At 44.4% G+C, this 18,309-nt stretch overlaps 1 pseudogene; it reads left to right on the top strand.

Moving 5' to 3' along the window:
• Window positions 1-2,281: 2,281 nt before the first annotated feature.
• Window positions 2,282-3,279, top strand: LOC103632287 (expansin-B11-like; annotated as a pseudogene).
• The last annotated feature ends 15,030 nt before the right edge of the window (window positions 3,280-18,309 follow it).

Below are 18,309 nucleotides of genomic sequence, written 5' to 3'. Positions count from 1 at the left end.
AGGAAAGGAGCATGTTGTGACCTACTTAAGTCGGAGACTGGTGGATGCTGAAACAAGGTACACCTTTGTTGATAAATTATGCTTACGCTTTACTGAAACAAACTTAGATGTTATCTATTGTCTAGTCCTTGCACTGTTTCTAGTCAAACCGATGTGATTAAATACATGTTGCAATACCTAAACATGAGTTGTATAATTGGTAAATGGGCTTATGCAGTTATAGAATATGACTTGACTTATAAATCATTAAAATCTATAAAAGTCCATGTTGTAGGAGATTTTATTGTAGAACATCAGGTTGGTGATACTCAGGTCTAAGAGGGACCTATAGAGAATGTGGTCAGAAATCCATAATAGAGTCCGACCACAATGACCGTATTAATTATCCTCATCGAGAAACTTAGACTACTTTAGACTACTTTAGACTACTTAAGTAGAAACGATTTGAAAATCATGGCATGGGTCTCCTTTTTCTTTCTTTAGAGTTTTCTATATGCACAATGAGAATTTCTTAACTTTCCATAACCCTAGGATCTCTCCTCCATGACGGGGTCCCTTCCGAGGGGTCGGATCCAGGTGATGTTGCCGAACACCGCCGACTCTGCGCACGCAGATCGTCCGACTTCGACGCACAGAAGACTCTGCTCCTAGCGTAGGTCGCGGACTGTCCGACCCTAGGACGCGGATCATCTGCACTAACAGAGAGCACCGCCGTCGGTACATCTTGTAGTGATTGGCGTCCAGATCGATGTCAAGCCGCCAACAACATGATTATGACTCTTTGCAAGGAGCTAGAGGAGTCGGAGTAATTTTTGTATATAAGAGCATCAATCTTTTAATCATCTTGTTCCAAATTGTAAGTCACTCCCTAGGGCACTCTTATATAGGGCCTGTTTGGTTCAATTTTTTCTGATAAACTTTTCTGAGAATTTAGTTGTAGGGAGAATCTGAGTATCATGAGGATTACGTACTGAGGAAGATGAAGATGTCCATAGGGTTTAGAAACTAGAAAGTGATGGATTCTTGATAGTATATCAACTCAGTCGATTATGTATTTATGTTGATTTTGAATGGTATTTACCAAATCAATTTCTATAGAAACTAGTTAAAAATTTGAGTGTTTGACAGACTGTAGTAGCTTTTGGTGGTCAGAAGCTGTAAAAAGCTGAAACAAACAGGACCATAGTATACTCGCATGCTGATAGCACGAAATTTGCATTGTATAGTAATATTTCTGAAAGCCCAGAACTGCTGGAAGAGCATTCACCTACAAGTACACGCATGTAGATCAATTTTTTGTCCTCGCAAACCTTTTATACATGATTTTAGCATTATTAGATGCACAAACCTATAACAGTTGTTGGCTTCGACTTTTTTCTGCTGCACACCAACTTGTCACGTTCTCCCCCAATAATTTCAATCGGCCGGTGTTGGGGACTTGTTCTCAAATGCTATGAGTTAAGAATAAGGCAACACAAAATGTTAATGGTTAAAGTACTTCATCCTCCGAAGCATTATTTCCCTTGGGATATAATGATCTTCAGACGAAGGTAATGAAGGACATACCATCATCATCGCATTATATATTAATGAAAGAAGAAGCATATGAAACATGACAAATGACATGAGTAATCATATAACATCATTAATATATCTTTTCTATAACATCATGAATGAACATGAACAATATTAAATTACATTTGTACCTTCGGCTTGACAGAAGGCAAAAGTCCAAGCGTGACACACGAGTGAATACAAGTCAGCGTGAACAGTATGATGTCACTGTTCATCTATTTATAGGCACAGGACGTAGCCTATGTGAAATTACATTCATGCCCTTAACATTTACTATTGACCTAGGGATAATCTATCGAGGACTAGACAACCTTTTCCTTTTTAAGTCGGTTTCATTTTTCACTGCTGAGCCGAAGCTTTTCAACGAGTAGCTTCGGCATTGGTTCATCCTTCTCCTGAACTATGCCCTTCATCTCATGTACAACTTTATTCCATGTCTGAAGGTTCCTGTACATATATTATACTTGGGAAACATGTTAGTCGTGTTTTTGAGGACCTTCGGAAGACGAAGGCCCCAACAACCGGTATAGAATCATCCCCAATGTTGTTGTGCATCAACCCCTTGCCCAAAGTGCCCTATAAATAGTACCCCCTCTCGTGCCCACTGCTGCAACTGCAACAGAATAATAGAGCTAGCTCAACAGGTCTCTAGCTCATCATAAATTAGTCGACTCCGAATTTGCCGAGTGATAAGCTTAGAAGAACAATGGCGACGCTATCCACATCACTGTTGGCTGCAGTGGTCGTGCTTGCGCTTCTGGTGAGCCCCATTGCTTGCTCTCGCAAGCCTAGGCCCAAGACAAAGCCGATCAGCCACAGACAGGCGCCCCTACCGGCTAGAACTAGCCACAAGCTGACAACTGCAACCAAATCCCCCCCAACCACACCTCATCACCCTCCACCTACTATGGTTCCGACAGCTGGCTGTCAGGCGCTGGTGCCACGTACTACGACACCCCTAACGGTGACGGCGGTGAAGGTTAGTGACATGCCCGACCGGCTCTTAATTACTTGTCAGGTCGATTAATTTGACAAATTACGTATTATGCATTGGATTCATGTCTGCGTACAGGCGGCGCGTGCGGCTACCAGACCGCCGTCGGGAAGCAGTCGTTCAACTCGATGATCGCCGTCGAGAGCGCACTGCTGTACAGGGGAGGCGAGGCCTGCGATGCCTGCTATGAGGTGAAATGCACGAGCAACGCGGCCTGCTCCAGCAAGCCGGTGACCATCGTCATCACCGACCTGTCCCCCGGCGGGCTGTTCCACCGCGAGGTTGCCCACTTCGACATGAGCGGCACGGTCATGGGCACCATGGCGAAGCCCGACATGGGTGACAAGGTCCGCGCTGGCGGCGTCGTGAGGATCCAGTACAGGAGGGTGCCGTGCAAGTACCCCGGCGTGAACGTGGCGTTCAAGGTGGACCAGGGTGCCAACCCCTTCTACTTCAACGTGCTGATCGAGTTCGAGGATGCTGACGGCAACCTCAACACCGTCGACCTGATGTTGGCTGACAACAGAGAGTGGACACCCATGGCGCACAACTGGGGCGCCACGTGGTGCCTCAACAACGGCAGGAGGCTCAGAGCGCCGTTCGGTCTCCGGCTCACCTCCGACTCCGGCAGGGTGCTCGCCCCCAACAACGCCATTCCGGTCGCATGGAAGCTCGGCAAGACCTACTGTTCCTTGGTCAACTACCCCTGAGTTGCTTGCTGCTGCCAATGGAGCAGTGCACGCCTAATTTTAAGGCGGAAAATGTGTGCGTCCTAGTTTCGCGGGAGGCCGTGTCAGAAGAGGAGGTTGAAGAAGGGAATGCAGTTCTTCCCTCCCTCCACACACACACGGCCTCTGCATTCCCCTAGTGATGTGTGTGAATGGCGGTTTCCTTGGGTCTTCCTTGCTATGCTCTTGTGGTTGTGGAAAGCAAAGTGAGAAGCTAGAGCTGCAAGCCTGCAACTAATGTTGTGTGCCAATGCATCAAGTTGTGTGTTTTGAATTTGTGTACATTTGCAATCCTTTCAACTGAATTCAGGGAGAAAGGAAAAATGAATTAAGTAAATGGTTTGTATTCCGTATTTGTCAGTTACCTAGGACACTGCAGCTATAGTGCATCTATTTAAATTGACCCGCAAATCATGGAAAACCGATGGACCCGCCGGGCACATCACTGCAATGAGGCTATATATATGGATTAATCTTAGGAATCCGTTGTTGCCAATTACTCGATCAGATGTCCTATTAGTTGTTGGGATCATATTAGTTGTTGTTAATTAGGACAACGACACGATCTCCAAAATATGACTTTGACCAATATTTTTTTGTTAAAATACAAATAAACACTTAATTTATTTATACTTTTATAAAAATAGTTTTAAAGATAAATTGGTGCATATAAATATTAAATTTCAAAACTAACAAAATAGTTATCTGTAGTTAAAATTTTATAAGTTAGACTCGAATCTTGTCCAAAACAATAAGTAACAGTACGCAGGAGTGAGTATAGATGCATCGGAGCATGTTTGCAGTATACGGCAGATGCATGGGAGCATGTTTGCAGGATCTATGCAATTTTCCCTATTAATTGATGCACTGTAGCTTTCTAGAAAAATTTATTTATAATTGAAACAGAGGAACGTGCTGCGTTACTCAACTTAAGTTATCCCCCTATTCAGTACGTACCTAGCTAGGACATTAGTGCTCGTTACAATTTGACTATACATTTATACAAGAATATAGGAAGTATGTGCTTAATATTACAGAAATATGTTCCTTGAACATCAATTTTGTGTTTTCAGTCGGTACACTTTAGCCATTGACGGTCAAAGAAAAAAATGGTTTAGGTACAGTACACGGTAATACTCTGGATTTTATACTATCGTAGTCCGTAGACACAATATGCATTTGACGCACTATTTCTTTTCTTCTCCTTTGCTAACAACCTTTTTTTATTAGCTCTACAGATGGATTAATTTTCATTGGTTGTTAATATTATAGTACTTATATATGCTGGCTTGGCATCCTGGAGACCAGACATGTGCAGGTCCGTCTCGGAAAGCAGACAATTGTGCAGGGACTTTGAATGTCGCAACTGATTGCTGTACTCTTCTCTCTCTCACTATTAATGAATTATTAATGAATGTGCTTTATACTAGAAGAATCATTAATCAATGCTCTAACTTTTGGAGTAACTGTTACTTAGAGCGAGTACAATAATGAGCTATAAGGCTCTTTACATGTTATTTTTGCTTACGTGAAAGGGAGAGACATCAAAAAGTAGAGGGAGTTAGCTTTTATGCAAGAGCTAGGTGATACGCGTGCTTCAGGACAAAAAAAATAAAGAAAAAGAGACAAATGATTCATCTAAGAGCTAACCTTAGAGTCAACTTTATTATATGAATGTGTTTATTGTTGGCTATTGTTGGGGACCTTCGGCTTCCGAAGGTCCTCAAAAACAGGATTTAACAGTATTTCTGGAGTATAATGTGTGAACAGGTATCTTCGGACTCAAGTCGGCATCACAGTAGACCAGAATAATACAAAGGTTGATACAGCGCCGAAGGTGTGAGCAGGAAAGCTTCGGCGTGGCAGCAAAAAGTGAAACCGACTTAAAGATGAAAAGACTATTTAGACCCCGATAGATTACTATAGAATTATTATCAAGTGTAAAGGGCATGAATGTAATTTTGTATGGGTTGTGTCCCGTGCCTATAAATAGATGAACAGTACCCCCGTACTGGGGACGCTGACTTGGCATTCGCTTTTTGCGTCACGCTTGTACTATCATCTCTTTCAAGTTGAAGGTACATTTATAATTCAACGATATTTCTGTTTATACATGATAATATATAATTGTTTATGTTGTCTTTTGTATTCCCTACATTTTATCCTTCGTCACTGTATAATGAATTTATGAAGGTATGCCCTTTCATAACCTTCGTCCAAAAACCATTATATCCTAAGGGAAATAATGCTTCGAAGGACGAAGGACTTTAACGATTAACATTTTCTATGTTGCCTTGTTCTTAACTCATAGCATTTGAGAACAAGTCCCCAACATTGGCGCCCACCTCCAGTGAACTCACTTCCACAATCTGAGTTTTCTGAACTCCTTCGGCGATCATAAACCTTCGTTATGGCGCCGAAGAAAGCTTCAGCAACTGGCACTGCAGCCCTTCAACCGCTGGACCACAATCAGGAGACTGTCTCTCTTCGGGAGGCCCGAAGCCAGAAAAGGAAGGCTACCAGCCCGACACCGCCAGAGGACGAAATAGATCAAGAAATCAGAGACATGGAGATGCTTCATCAACAAGTGCAGAGGAAGAAAGAAAAGATGGCTAGGCTAGCTGAGCTGAAAAGGCAGATAGACGAAGCCTCTGAGGAAGTTCGTCATCTTGCTCAGGATGAGCAGCACCGAAGGCCTCAGCACCAAGACCTTCATCAGGAGGGTTTCCCCAACGAAGATGACTGGTATGATAATTTCCATCATGGGAATTTTGTTTTCGATGATGCTTCTCCTCTGTCTGCTGAGCTGCAGGCTACACCTTGGCCCTCGTCCTACAAACCGCCTCAGCTTCCCGTATTCGACGGCCATTCAGACCCGAAGCAGTTTTTGATGAGCTACGAAGCAACAGTGTCTTCGTATGGTGGCAATGCTGCAGTCATGGCCAAATCTTTCGTTATGGCTGTCAGGAGTGTTGCTCAAACCTGGTATTCCTCCCTTCGACCAGGAACGATCACTTCATGGCAGAAACTGAAGGACTTGCTGTTAACTAGCTTTCAAGGATTTCAGACGAAGCCGGTCACTGCTCAAGCTCTTTTCCAGTGCACCCAGGATCACGAAGAATACCTTCAGGCGTATGTCCGGAGGTTCCTGCGTTTGAGGGCACAGGCGCCAACGGTGCCCAATGAAATTGTCATTGAGGCCATGATCAAGGGGCTTCGGCCAGGACCGTCAGCTCAGTACTTCGCTAGGAAGCCCCCTCAAACTTTGGAGAAGCTGCTCCAGAAGATGGACGAGTACATTCGGGCCGATAATGATTTCCGCCAAAGAAGGGAGGAGGCTTTTAGGTTTTCTGAGATGACCAGGGGCTTCGGAGGAAGGTTTTATCCGAGGCATGTTAGATCAATCCACAACTCTGCCCAAAATGATGATCGAGGGAGCCAACAGCAAAGGCCACAGTGTTCCTCACAGGCTTCGGGGCAACAGCAAGGGCCCTTCCGACCACCAGCCCCAAGAGGCAGAGGCGCCAGGGGCTTCGGCGGAAGATTCAGGGATCAACTAAGAAGAATTTTTTGCTTGTTTTGCGGTGAGAACAAAGGCCATACCACCAGGATGTGCCATGTTACCATCCAGAAGCAAAAGGAAATAGCCGAAGCCGCAGCACAGCAAGCTCAGCCGAAGCAGGTCATGCATACTGCTTCGTATCATTCACCTTACATCCCAGAATATGTGGGCAACCACCGTGCAGTTTCTGTTGCTTCGGCGAGTCAACCTCAAGCTTCCTGGCAACAGCCTCCGCCTCCACCTCCGCTGCAACAAGGCCAGCAGCCAGAAGGGAGTCAGTATGCTCCACACCAAAGGGACTTCAGAGAGCAGTCCGAAGCTCGTACAGTCAACAGCACTGTGCCAGAGTCAAAGCACATATATTGACAAATATCCTACCTAAATAGCAGTCTTTCTTATTCAGTCTTCTTTTCTGTGTAATAAAGGACATTGTTTAGATTTCATGAATTTAGTTTCGTTGTTTGCCAAAAGGAGAATATATTCTCTTCACAGGCCTAAGTTGTTGAAGTTTAAAGGTTTATGATAACAAAGAGGACCTTCGGATTATCGAAATTTCTTCGAAGCAACAAAAAGTCGTTCTAAGGAACGCAGAGTAAGTTTGCCGAAGTCACAAAAAGTCGCTCCAAAGGGAGCGCAGTGTAAGTTTTCTGCTCCAAAGTCGTTCCAAAGGGAATGCAGAGCATACAGCGAAAAGTCAACGCTGATACCGCCTAAGTAAAAGGCGAAGCGCGAAAAGTCAACGCGAATACCGCTGAAAGTAAAAGGCGAAGAAGCTCCTAAGGGAGGCTTACAGCGAAAAATAAACGCTGATTCCGCTGAAGTAAAAGGCGAAGAAGCTCCTAAGGGAGGCTTATAATAGATTGTGTTTTATTGCAGGGATGTGCGTACATCTTCGGAATAAACATCACCTCACATAACATAACATCATCGCATCATTTCGCATAGCATAAGCATCATACATCATGTTGCATATGGCACAAGAGATGGACACAATATTAATCTACAGAAGAACGTTTTGAAGAAAGGGGAAACGTTTTGAAAAAAGGGAAAAAATCATAATGTCACAAAGAGATACATTATTGATCTTCGGAGGTGTAGCTTCGAAAAATATCTTCACGAAGCCTGGATATTATTCATCAGAACACTGGACATTGTTGTGACAAAGAAAAATTCTTCTTCACGAAGCATGAAAAGAAGGGAAGGTGTTTTTTCGTCAAAGACTCAAAAGCGGTACATATAAAGTTTCATGCATCGTAAAGAATTGTGCAATAAAAACAGGTATATTACATTCAGGGTTACAAAATGTTACAATATATTACATTTCAGAAGTTTTTACAATAATACTTAATCCTCTCTCAAAACGACTTCTGCAGCCTCGTTCAGGAGCCGATTGACGACTTCGTCCATAATAGCTTCAGCCATCTTTTTTATTTCGTCATCTCCTTTCGGCTGAGGGTCCGAAGACGCTTTAGCAGAATCTGAAGTAGGACAGGATACGGCTACATTGCTATTACAAATCGCAAACGAATTTTAAAACCTAAAATTACAACACAATAAAAACTATTAGTTAATACCTAATTGACCTTCGGGCTCTGCGCTCTTTTCAGCAGCTTCAGCCACTTCTCTAGCATCGTGAATGCCCTTTTCACTTTTTTGAATAATTTCTCCGGCCATTTCTCGGCCACCATTATCCCAGATATCGGTGAAAAATTTTCCACCGATCATGCTAGCTTCGGCCGAAGGATCTCTTGCATCTTCAAAGGACAAAGCAGCTTCGGATTGTGCTAAAATTTTTACATGTTCGCAACCCTTCTTCTCTAAAATGGTGGCAATTCCTCTGGCACCAGAGAAAGCACATATGTCTCCACGGCTATTCAAAATTTCTTCGAAGGCCTCAGCTTCGTGGTCGATCCATTCGATGGGACCTTCGGGATTGCCTCTTGTAAAGTTTTCTTCGCTTGAGAAGGCGCCGACCCTGGCGAAGCTAGCCTTTAACTTCTTAACACACTCTATAGATTTGTTATAGCATCTCTTCTTGGATGACCGAAGCTCTTCAACAGTTCCTTCTAAGTGATCTGCCCATTGGTCGCTGAGTTCTCGCTTTGTTTCTTCAAGTATGTGTTCTTCCTTGGCTCTGGCCAGTTGTTTCCGAAGATCTTCAATTTCGCGCTTCTGAGCTTCAGCTTGACTTTTAAAAGCAGCTTCGTCTTCTTTTATTGTATTTATCAATGAATGTAATATCTTATCTTTTTCGAGACCTTCGTTCCTCAGTTCAATTACTTCGGAACGAAGGTTGCTCAGGGCTATAGTACACCCTTCGTCTTCAGCATCTTTCTGTGCCCTGAGGGCATTGCTAAGTATCAAGCCCTGCAAAGAGAAATATGTGTGTGTCAATAGATTTAACTAAAGGAAAAATTTTGGTCCCAGCAAGAAATTACAAAGATTCCATTTGTTGTACCTTTAAGCTATTATATGCTAGGCTGTCGGCCAAATCATTTTTCGATAACACTGAGAGCCCGTCTTCCAGTGTTGGGAATCCGAAGCTCTTGCTCATCTCCCGGCAGATAGAAATTTCTTTGCTGTCAGGGAGACAATACAAAAAGTCTTCTTCTCCACTGCCATTGAATATTAACGCCCCCTTTGGATACTTCAGTTTTTGGGCGTAGCGCTGGGCCTCTTGCTCTTCTTTTTCTGATAGTTTTTTCCCCGAAGCATGACGAACAATATAATCGCGAACTTTGGGGGATGCTTCGGGGGCAATGACACCGATTTCTTCAACAAAAGTTGGCTTTGTTATTTTTTCTGCCTCACTTTCCAAGGATTTTATCTTTGCGGGCTCTGAGGAACCAGCTTCGGCTTCAGGTTCTTGCTCTGGAGTCTTAGTATCAGAAATTTTAGTTGTTGTTTCAGGAATAACAGCAGCCTTCTTCGGAGGTGTGCTTGAAGATTTGATTGTTTCCAGTACATCTAGCACATTAGCCATTCTCTTTCTTTTCGGAGTCACTGCTGGCACTTTTTGATTTTTTACTGTCTCAACATTTGCTGCAGGACTCACAACTTCTGATGTTTTTTCTTCAGTTGGTTTTTTCACTTTTTCCATTTTTTCTGTGGATGGCGCTTCGACCATTTCTTCGGTTTCTAGTAGCGAAATCTTCGGTTCTTCCAATTCTATCCTCTTTGGCGTTTCGGCCATTTCTGCAACTTCTGGCAGCAAGGTTGGTTTGGTTGGCTTTTTAGCCTCGGTGGTCGAAGAAGTTTCTCCGGTAAACTCAGGCACCGAAGCTGGTTCAATATAGCGTGGCCGATGTGTGAGAACCTTAATCTTCTTTCTTTTCGGTTCTGGCTCGCTAGGAGCAGTTGCAGCTTCTTCTTTTGCAGAGGTTGTGTTTTTTCTCTTCTGCCTTCGAATGGGATAGCAATAGTCAGGGTAGACGAACCCGATTGCATCAAATACCCGATTCAGCCTCTTCTTTTTTCGGCCTCCGAAGGCTGCTGACATTGCAGTATCTTCGGCCTTCGAATAAGCCCCAAGCAGTTCATCACTTAAATTTTCAATACTTTTTAACCAGTCATCATCTGGCTCAACGAATTTATCTCCGAACTTAAAAGTGTACTTCAGCCTGATAAGTCCACCTTCGTCGGCCTCCTTTGTGGTTTCTTGTGGCATTTCCCATTTCTCCGCGAGCGGCCATACCCTGAAGGCAATATGCTCTTGTACTAAATCTCTTGTTCCAATAAAAGAACAGATAACGCCGAAGGCCCTCTGGCATTCTTCGGCAGCTTCATTCATTTCAACCTTCGGCCTCCGAAGGCCGAAGCTTTGCCAAATAGGGCGCATAATTACACCTTTGATATCTTCTCGTACTGACAGGTCATTCTTCACATAAAACCATTCTGTCATCCAGTCTCCGGGCCATCTCTTCCGAAAGGTTGGCACGGGACAGCTTGACCCGGACCGAGAAACGAAACTGTAGCAGCCAAAATTATTATGATACTGTTCCTTACCCCAAGGTTTTGTTTCATATGATAATTCGTGTATATTGCAGAAGCTTTTTGCATCAGGCTTCAGACCTTGGCTTCTTACGGCCCACACGAAGATATTCAGCCTTATGATTGCCTCAGGGCTAAGTTGGTGAAGATAGACTTCGAAGATTTTCAGCACCTCCACAACGAAGCTGCTCAAGGGAAATCGCAGTCCAGCTTTCAAAAAGCTTCGGTACACTACGACTTCATTTTCTTCAGGGTGTGGACAAGTTTTTTCCCCTTCGTTGGCCCTCACAATGGACAAATCCCGAAAATACCTTCCTCTCATGTTCACAAGATGATTCTCTTTGATAGTTGATTTACCATAAACTGAATGGCTTGGTCGCCAGGGACGATCTTCGGAGTCTTCACCACCACTGTCCACATCATAACTGTCACTGTCACCAGTATCTTCAGACAAACCCTCCAGAATTTCCTTGGTGATTTTTTCTGTATTGGTTTTTGACATCGCTATAAGAAACCCCAAGTTTTTCTCTTCGTCGAGGCTCAGCTTCATCTCAGCAGCAGTCTTCTTATCTTCAGACATCTTCGGAGACACTAAAAAACTATTTTCAAAACCGAAGCTTCGAAACTAAAAGCTTAGCAAATCTTAGTGCACAAGAGCTAAAAATTGGGTGAGCGGGAGCAGTTGGCCAGAGAGCGTGTCAAATGAGCTTGCGGTATGACCGTATTTATACGCCAAGTGCGTTGAAAATTGAAAGACCCCGCTTGTCAGTGAATGTTGCTATTCTAGCAAAGGGAAGGTGTTTTTTCGGACCTTCGGCGTAAAACCTTCGTCCATGTCGCAATCTAAATTTATTATTTTAAAACAAATTAATATTGCGAGGGGCTACTGTTGGGGACCTTCGGCTTCCGAAGGTCCTCAAAAACAGGATTTAACAGTATTTCTGGAGTATAATGTGTGAACAGGTATCTTCGGACTCAAGTCAGCATCACAGTAGACCAGAATAATACGAAGGTTGATACAGCGCCGAAGGTGTGAGCAGGAAAGCTTCGGCGTGGCAGCAAAAAGTGAAACCGACTTAAAGATGAAAAGACTATTTAGACCCCGATAGATTACTATAGAATTATTATCAAGTGTAAAGGGCATGAATGTAATTTGGTATGGGTTGTGTCCCGTGCCTATAAATAGATGAACAGTACCCCCGTACTGGGGACGCTGACTTGGCATTCGCTTTTTGCGTCACGCTTGTACTATCATCTCTTTCAAGTTGAAGGTACATTTATAATTCAACGATATTTCTGTTTATACATGATAATATATAATTGTTTATGTTGTCTTTTGTATTCCCTACATTTTATCCTTCGTCACTGTATAATGAATTTATGAAGGTATGTCCTTTCATAACCTTCGTCCAAAAACCATTATATCCTAAGGGAAATAATGCTTCGAAGGACGAAGGACTTTAACGATTAACATTTTCTATGTTGCCTTGTTCTTAACTCATAGCATTTGAGAACAAGTCCCCAACAGCTATAGATGACATGATAAAGATTTAGAGCCAACAATAGACTCTATTATTAAATTTGCTCTTATACACAGAAGCTTCCTTCAGTTGTACACCCGGCCAGCTTGATTTCTCAACTGGATACTGGTAGGATTAAAGTCGATAATCAGCATGGCATCATATGTGTTTTAAGCCTGTCGACGAGCACACGTGCAGTCTGGGGAATATGTCTTATCATATGGATCTCGATTACTCAGGAATAAAACCCAAAGTACACGTCGATCGGCCGGGTATGTCGATTCTTGCCGGCCGCGTAGCCATTATACCTAGGGGTAACAATAGATCATGATCTAAATGTTTTTTAAGGTTCTTGATTAATTTTATTTCAAAATAAATATTAATAGAGTTTGATTCTAGTTTGATTTGATCTTTAAATTTTATAATGTATATTTAGAGTCTATTACTACCATTAATTACACGTGTTCTGCATTTCAGCTGCTAACTGTCTGAATATGTTGTATCAGTTGCATCTTGTTATCGCTAGAGATATATCATAGTGTCTACATTCTTTAGCCACGCACTACCACTGTCCCATAAAAATATAAATCACACAATTAAGACTCAAAGATTCCAGATTTTGACAAATGCATATAATAAATATCAATGTTTACGATACATAATAAACATCATTAGATTAATTATGTGATACATTTTGGAATAAATTTAATTGAAGATCATATTTGCTTTCACGCCACCTCTTATACTGAAAGGATTTTTTATAGGCTATTCTCCCACTCTAGTCATCTAGATCCTATCACATCTTAGCATCTGTCGTCGGTTCTCAGCCATGACTGCCATGGAAAAACCATTACCACGCTGCCACAAAAGAGCACCTCACTATTGAGCACGAATGCCTCCCCCCATGGGGCATGTGTAACCCTTCGCCTTCGAGGTGTGAGCAGTCCTCTATCTCCGAGGCATGAGTGGCCCCACCGTCGGAGGGGCACGAGCGCCCCTCTGGCATCAAGAAGCCAGCACCCTGCAACCGTCAGGATCTATCTCTAGATGCTAGGCTCTTGCTGTTTGTAGCTGCCACCATCATCGTCATCAGATGAGTGGAGTATGCATGGGTGGTGGAACTGATAGATAAAGAAAGCATGATATTCGGATGTGTGCGACACATGTGTGATTGGAGGACATAAAAGCTAGGCCTCTACTTATATACTATGGACCAAATACCGGGTCAAGATGAGATGACACAGGATAGTAGCGGACACTGACATATATAACAGAGACATGCCTTTAAGAGGTCCATCTCTAAAATGGTCATCATTTTTAGAGTCATGTCTTTTAAGATATCCACCTTTGTAAATCGAATTTAAGAGATGGATAATATTTTACTGTCTCCGTAAATTGATTTTAAGAGACAGATAATTTGTGATCGCCTCCGTAAATAAAACACCCATCTTCGAAAATCCTGAGATATACTAGGTCATTCTCAATGTGAGTTTCATGACAGATTTCATGACATTAATTAGTATGTCACATATGATTTTTATGACATGACACTATATTTATTATGAAATAGCTGAAACTAGTTTCATCACCATGAAACTATATCAACCTATTTCCAAGGTATTGGAAAGCATGTAAAACCATTGTTGAGAGCAATTTATTTCATCTCCATCTATTTCATCTATTCCTATTGGTTACTTAGATACAACATTTAAGTCATATGTTAGCCTATAAAATTGTGTCATGAAACTCTTCACTGAGAGGACATATTTTATTCTTCATTTGAGCCGACTGCGAGTCAAGGAACATGCGGGAAAGGAGTCCATGAGGTCGAAAGGGAGCGCGAACAAGGAAGGAAGAAGAACAAGGAAACGTAGGGAGGCTTCGAAGAGGAAGAAAGGGAAGGTGCGCATGCGCGTGATTGTAGTAAGCAAAACCAAACGCGGTCAACTTCTCCCCCTCTGTTTTATGACTCAGGAGAATGGAGTATGAGTAGCAAGGTGGGCCACTCAAAACCGCTCTGAGAGGGCCCGCCGTTTTGGGGGCGACTCCTCGGAAACTGAGCGGGTGACTATGCGCTTTACAGGAAATAGCCGTATCGGACGGAGCGCCAAGGAGAGCACGCTGTGGGAAGCGCACTCGTAATAGGCAGGAGGTTAACCACCCAATCATGCTACCAGCTTGCCATACGGCAACGACGCCACTTCATGTCCCATCAAGCTGCCCACGCGGGGTGGTGTAATGATGGTCCCTTGTTTTACCACACCTACACAATGGATACGTCGTGCCAGCCAGATAAAAACTGAAACACACTCCAACTTAAACAGGCAGAGTGAGGGTGGACCAAGCGAACTCCCAGCGAGTCGCAAGCTAGATGATCGACTCATATGTCATTCAGTCGACAACACGTCCAAGGTCGTACCTTAAATTCTCTCACGCAAATCCGGCTGATGGGGTGGCCACAGGGGCCCTCTCTGATTGGCCATGCCGACTAGAGGGCCGGAACATGATCAAATAAGGAAGGACTTCATGAGATGCCCCCAGCTAGGGGTGACAATGGGCTCTAAATTTTACACTATAAAATTTAAGGATCGGATCAGATTAGGATCGGGCCCTATTTCTATTCATTTTTGAACTACAAATTATTTAGGGCCCTACCATTTTGTGAAGAAACATTTGGATCGCGATCCATTACCACCTCTACCCCCAGCGGGACGAGCACCCCCAGCGAGATCGCTCGCTAAGACCTAACCCTGCTAGAGGGAGGTCGAATCTCACTTGGATAACCCATTTGCAGCTGGACGGCCTACCTCCTTGCGCCGACTAAGTCAGAGGGGAAGGCCCTCCCCTCATAGGAAGACTTCCAAAAGAAGCCGACCTTAGAGGAGATGCGTGCATCGAAGAGGGAAGGAGTAACAGCCAAAAGGATCGCCCTTGAAAACAACAGTTCAACATTGAAGCAGATGAGCTCACGCCTGACATAGGGAACCATCAAAGATCGACCCCATATGTCCACATAAAACTGTTTAAAACCCCAAGCAATCTTCACGGATTGCTCGAGAGCTCGGGGGCCACATCTAACAGATGCACTCGCGCCCCCAGACATCGACTATGGGCAAGAGGTGAAACAATAACAAAAGGACTCACGCTCAGCGCGTGACGACCGTCACAGAAAGGGTCCATCCCTAGACTACAGGATTAACCCAGTAAACCACCAAGAAACTCTCATAGATTAATCGGGGCATCTAGCAGATGCGCTTATGTGCACCGAGGAAAAACTGATCCCAGATGAAAGCCTCTACGCAACTCCAAGGAGTTGCATAAAAGGCTCGGGGGCTGCTGTCAGGCAACCATGAATGGGGTGCCCAATAAAGCCTAGGAAGCTCCTCAAGAGCGGTCCATCCGACTAAGCCCATGCCAAGCAAGTCCACGAGGTGGGGCTGGCGATCAAGTCCCCCGCCGAGCAACTATGCAAGGCGGGGCTGGCGATCAAGTCTGCAAGGCGGGGCTGGCGATCAAGTCCCCCACCGAGCAACTCTGCGAGGTGGAGCAGACGACTAAGTCCCCAGACGAGCAAGTTTGTGAGGCGGAGCAGATGATCAAGTCCCCCGTCGAGCAAGCCTGTGAGGCAGAGCGGACGACCAAGCCTGTGAGGCCTAGCAAGTCTAAGCATTGAGTCAGAGCTACAAGCATATGTTGACCACGATAGTCCGTGACAATAGGAGCCCAGATGATAAGACACAGACACAACTCTCCCATCAGGAGCAACCTCAGCATCTACAGTGCAAGTATGGTAGAAACGACAAGACATGGCGCCTTTTCGAATGGACAAATCCACATGCACGGTAGGACAACATGGTGCCCAAGATGGTGGAGGGGAACCATGTCGTATTAGTCGAGTCTCAGGCCTACACCATGGGACCTGCCGCGCATCACCACGGGGACGTCATCCACGAACGTACCGCAGGGACAAGAGTAACAGGCGGCACCATACCCATAAGCACTACTTCATACGATCAGGAGAAGGGGCCCGCCACAAGGACGAAGGACTTCTTCTCTTTTTTATTCTGTCTTTCTCTCTCTCTCTCTCAGAAAAGAGAGTAATGTAAGGTCTGACCCTTAGGATATAAAAGGGATGGACCCTCTTCCTGTCAGGATGCTAGGCACACACGCACACAAGTTGTAACACATTCCATCACAATACTACAATGAGCACTACACTGGACTAGGGCTCCAGCCTAAACCAGTATAATCCCCATCTCAGATACATCATTGAGTCCCAGTGATTCACCATTCGGAGAGAGTCTGCGCTAGCATCCCCCACCGAACACAAATTTTATTGTCATCCGGTTTCTGAAACCACGTCAGTTACTTATACAACACTTAAGTCATATGTTAGCCTATGAAATTGTGTCATGAAACTCGTCATTGAGAGGACATATTTCATTCTTCATTTGATCTTAGTCTTATTGTCGTGTGATCAAACTACCACTTAGAATAGCCTAAGAGTCGGGTGAGTTTTGTTACCGTCTCTCTATTAGAGCAAGTTTAATAATACAACCAACTGCTGGTTGTAAGGTTCCTTGCAGCCTGTCATTTAGCCATTCGTATAATGGTTAATTCTTCAGTATTAATGTAGGACCCCACTTATCTCTCACAAAGCTTATTGATTCTTGTGTCGAAGCCGGCTGTAAATTTACAGCCCGCTTCTACTCTCTCTTCTCCACCTCAACATTTAGCCTCTTAGTATGGTCACCCTTAATAGTTCGACAATGTGGTGTAAAATCATTTATTTAGCGGTAATTATATATGGTGTTGGTGACGTGGGTGCAGTGGAAACTCAGCAGCTGGGCTTGCAAGGCTAATTTGGAAGGAGCTACTGGCAAGAATCAGAGCCTTTGCACGGGAACGAAGTTACTACTATTGAGATTCCAACTCAAACTAACAATTGCTTTTGGCACTTATCAGGCTAATTGTGAATCATGTGAGGAGGTCCGATTTGATGTGTGTCTTTTGTCCACGAGCAGCTGCTCCAAGATTTGAATTGCACAAGTAGTCAAGTACTGGACCTTGCTTGCCTGCGGAAACTGATATCAGGTGGATGGATACGAGCAGACTGGCTGCATGTCCTTTTGGCCAACTGTACAGAATAGGTGAAAGCAAATTTGCTGGTGCTCATTTGGAGGACCTGATTTGTTAGGAATAATATTCTAAAAGCTAATGGCAAGTTATACATACATGGTTTCAGTTATTTTTATCTAAGCAGATATGTGGACTCTTTCTACTTTTTCTGACAGGAAGCAGCAACAGATCGAGTATATAGTAAAGAGAACAAATATCTGCCTTTTTTTATTTACGAGCAAAACAGTCAGCATTTCAAATGATTTAAATTAATTAGTTGCGTATAGTCGTAGAGTATTCGGAGGTGACGGTAATTAAGCCATGTATGTATATATGCATAGTATATGATAAACTGGCCACTGATGATGGCGCATGTTCCGCACAGTATAATATAATGCAAGCGAGCCCCCCCCCCCCCCCCCCCCCCCCCCCCCCCCCCCCCCCCCCCCCCCCCCCCCCCCCCCGGTCGTCTGGTTGGTGTACACGCATGCATGCATTGACGACTGCAGGGCATCGGTGGAGGCCGACGGCGACAGGACGGATGGATGTGCCGGCGGGCGGGCGCTTGCCGCTGGGGCCTGGCGGCGGCCAACTAACCGAGCAGACGGCGTGGGAAGAGGCCCTACCCACACGGCCACACGTATACCCGGGCCGCTGCGGCACGAGCCAGCTGCCATCGTTGCGCTCAGCCCGGCCGCCGCCTCGCGTGGCATGTGCGGAGATTCTCGATCGCGGCATGCGAGATGCGGAGAGGCGCGAGCCAAGTTAAGGAGCTGAAAGCAACCCTCTGCACAGCATCACATGCATGGATGGTGGTCACGG

The sequence above is a fragment of the Zea mays genome, chromosome 7, assembly GCF_902167145.1.
Source record: "Zea mays cultivar B73 chromosome 7, Zm-B73-REFERENCE-NAM-5.0, whole genome shotgun sequence".
Lineage (NCBI taxonomy): Eukaryota > Viridiplantae > Streptophyta > Magnoliopsida > Poales > Poaceae > Zea > Zea mays.
Note: the sequence above shows the minus strand (reverse complement) of the source record. Positions and strands in the feature narration are given on the sequence as shown.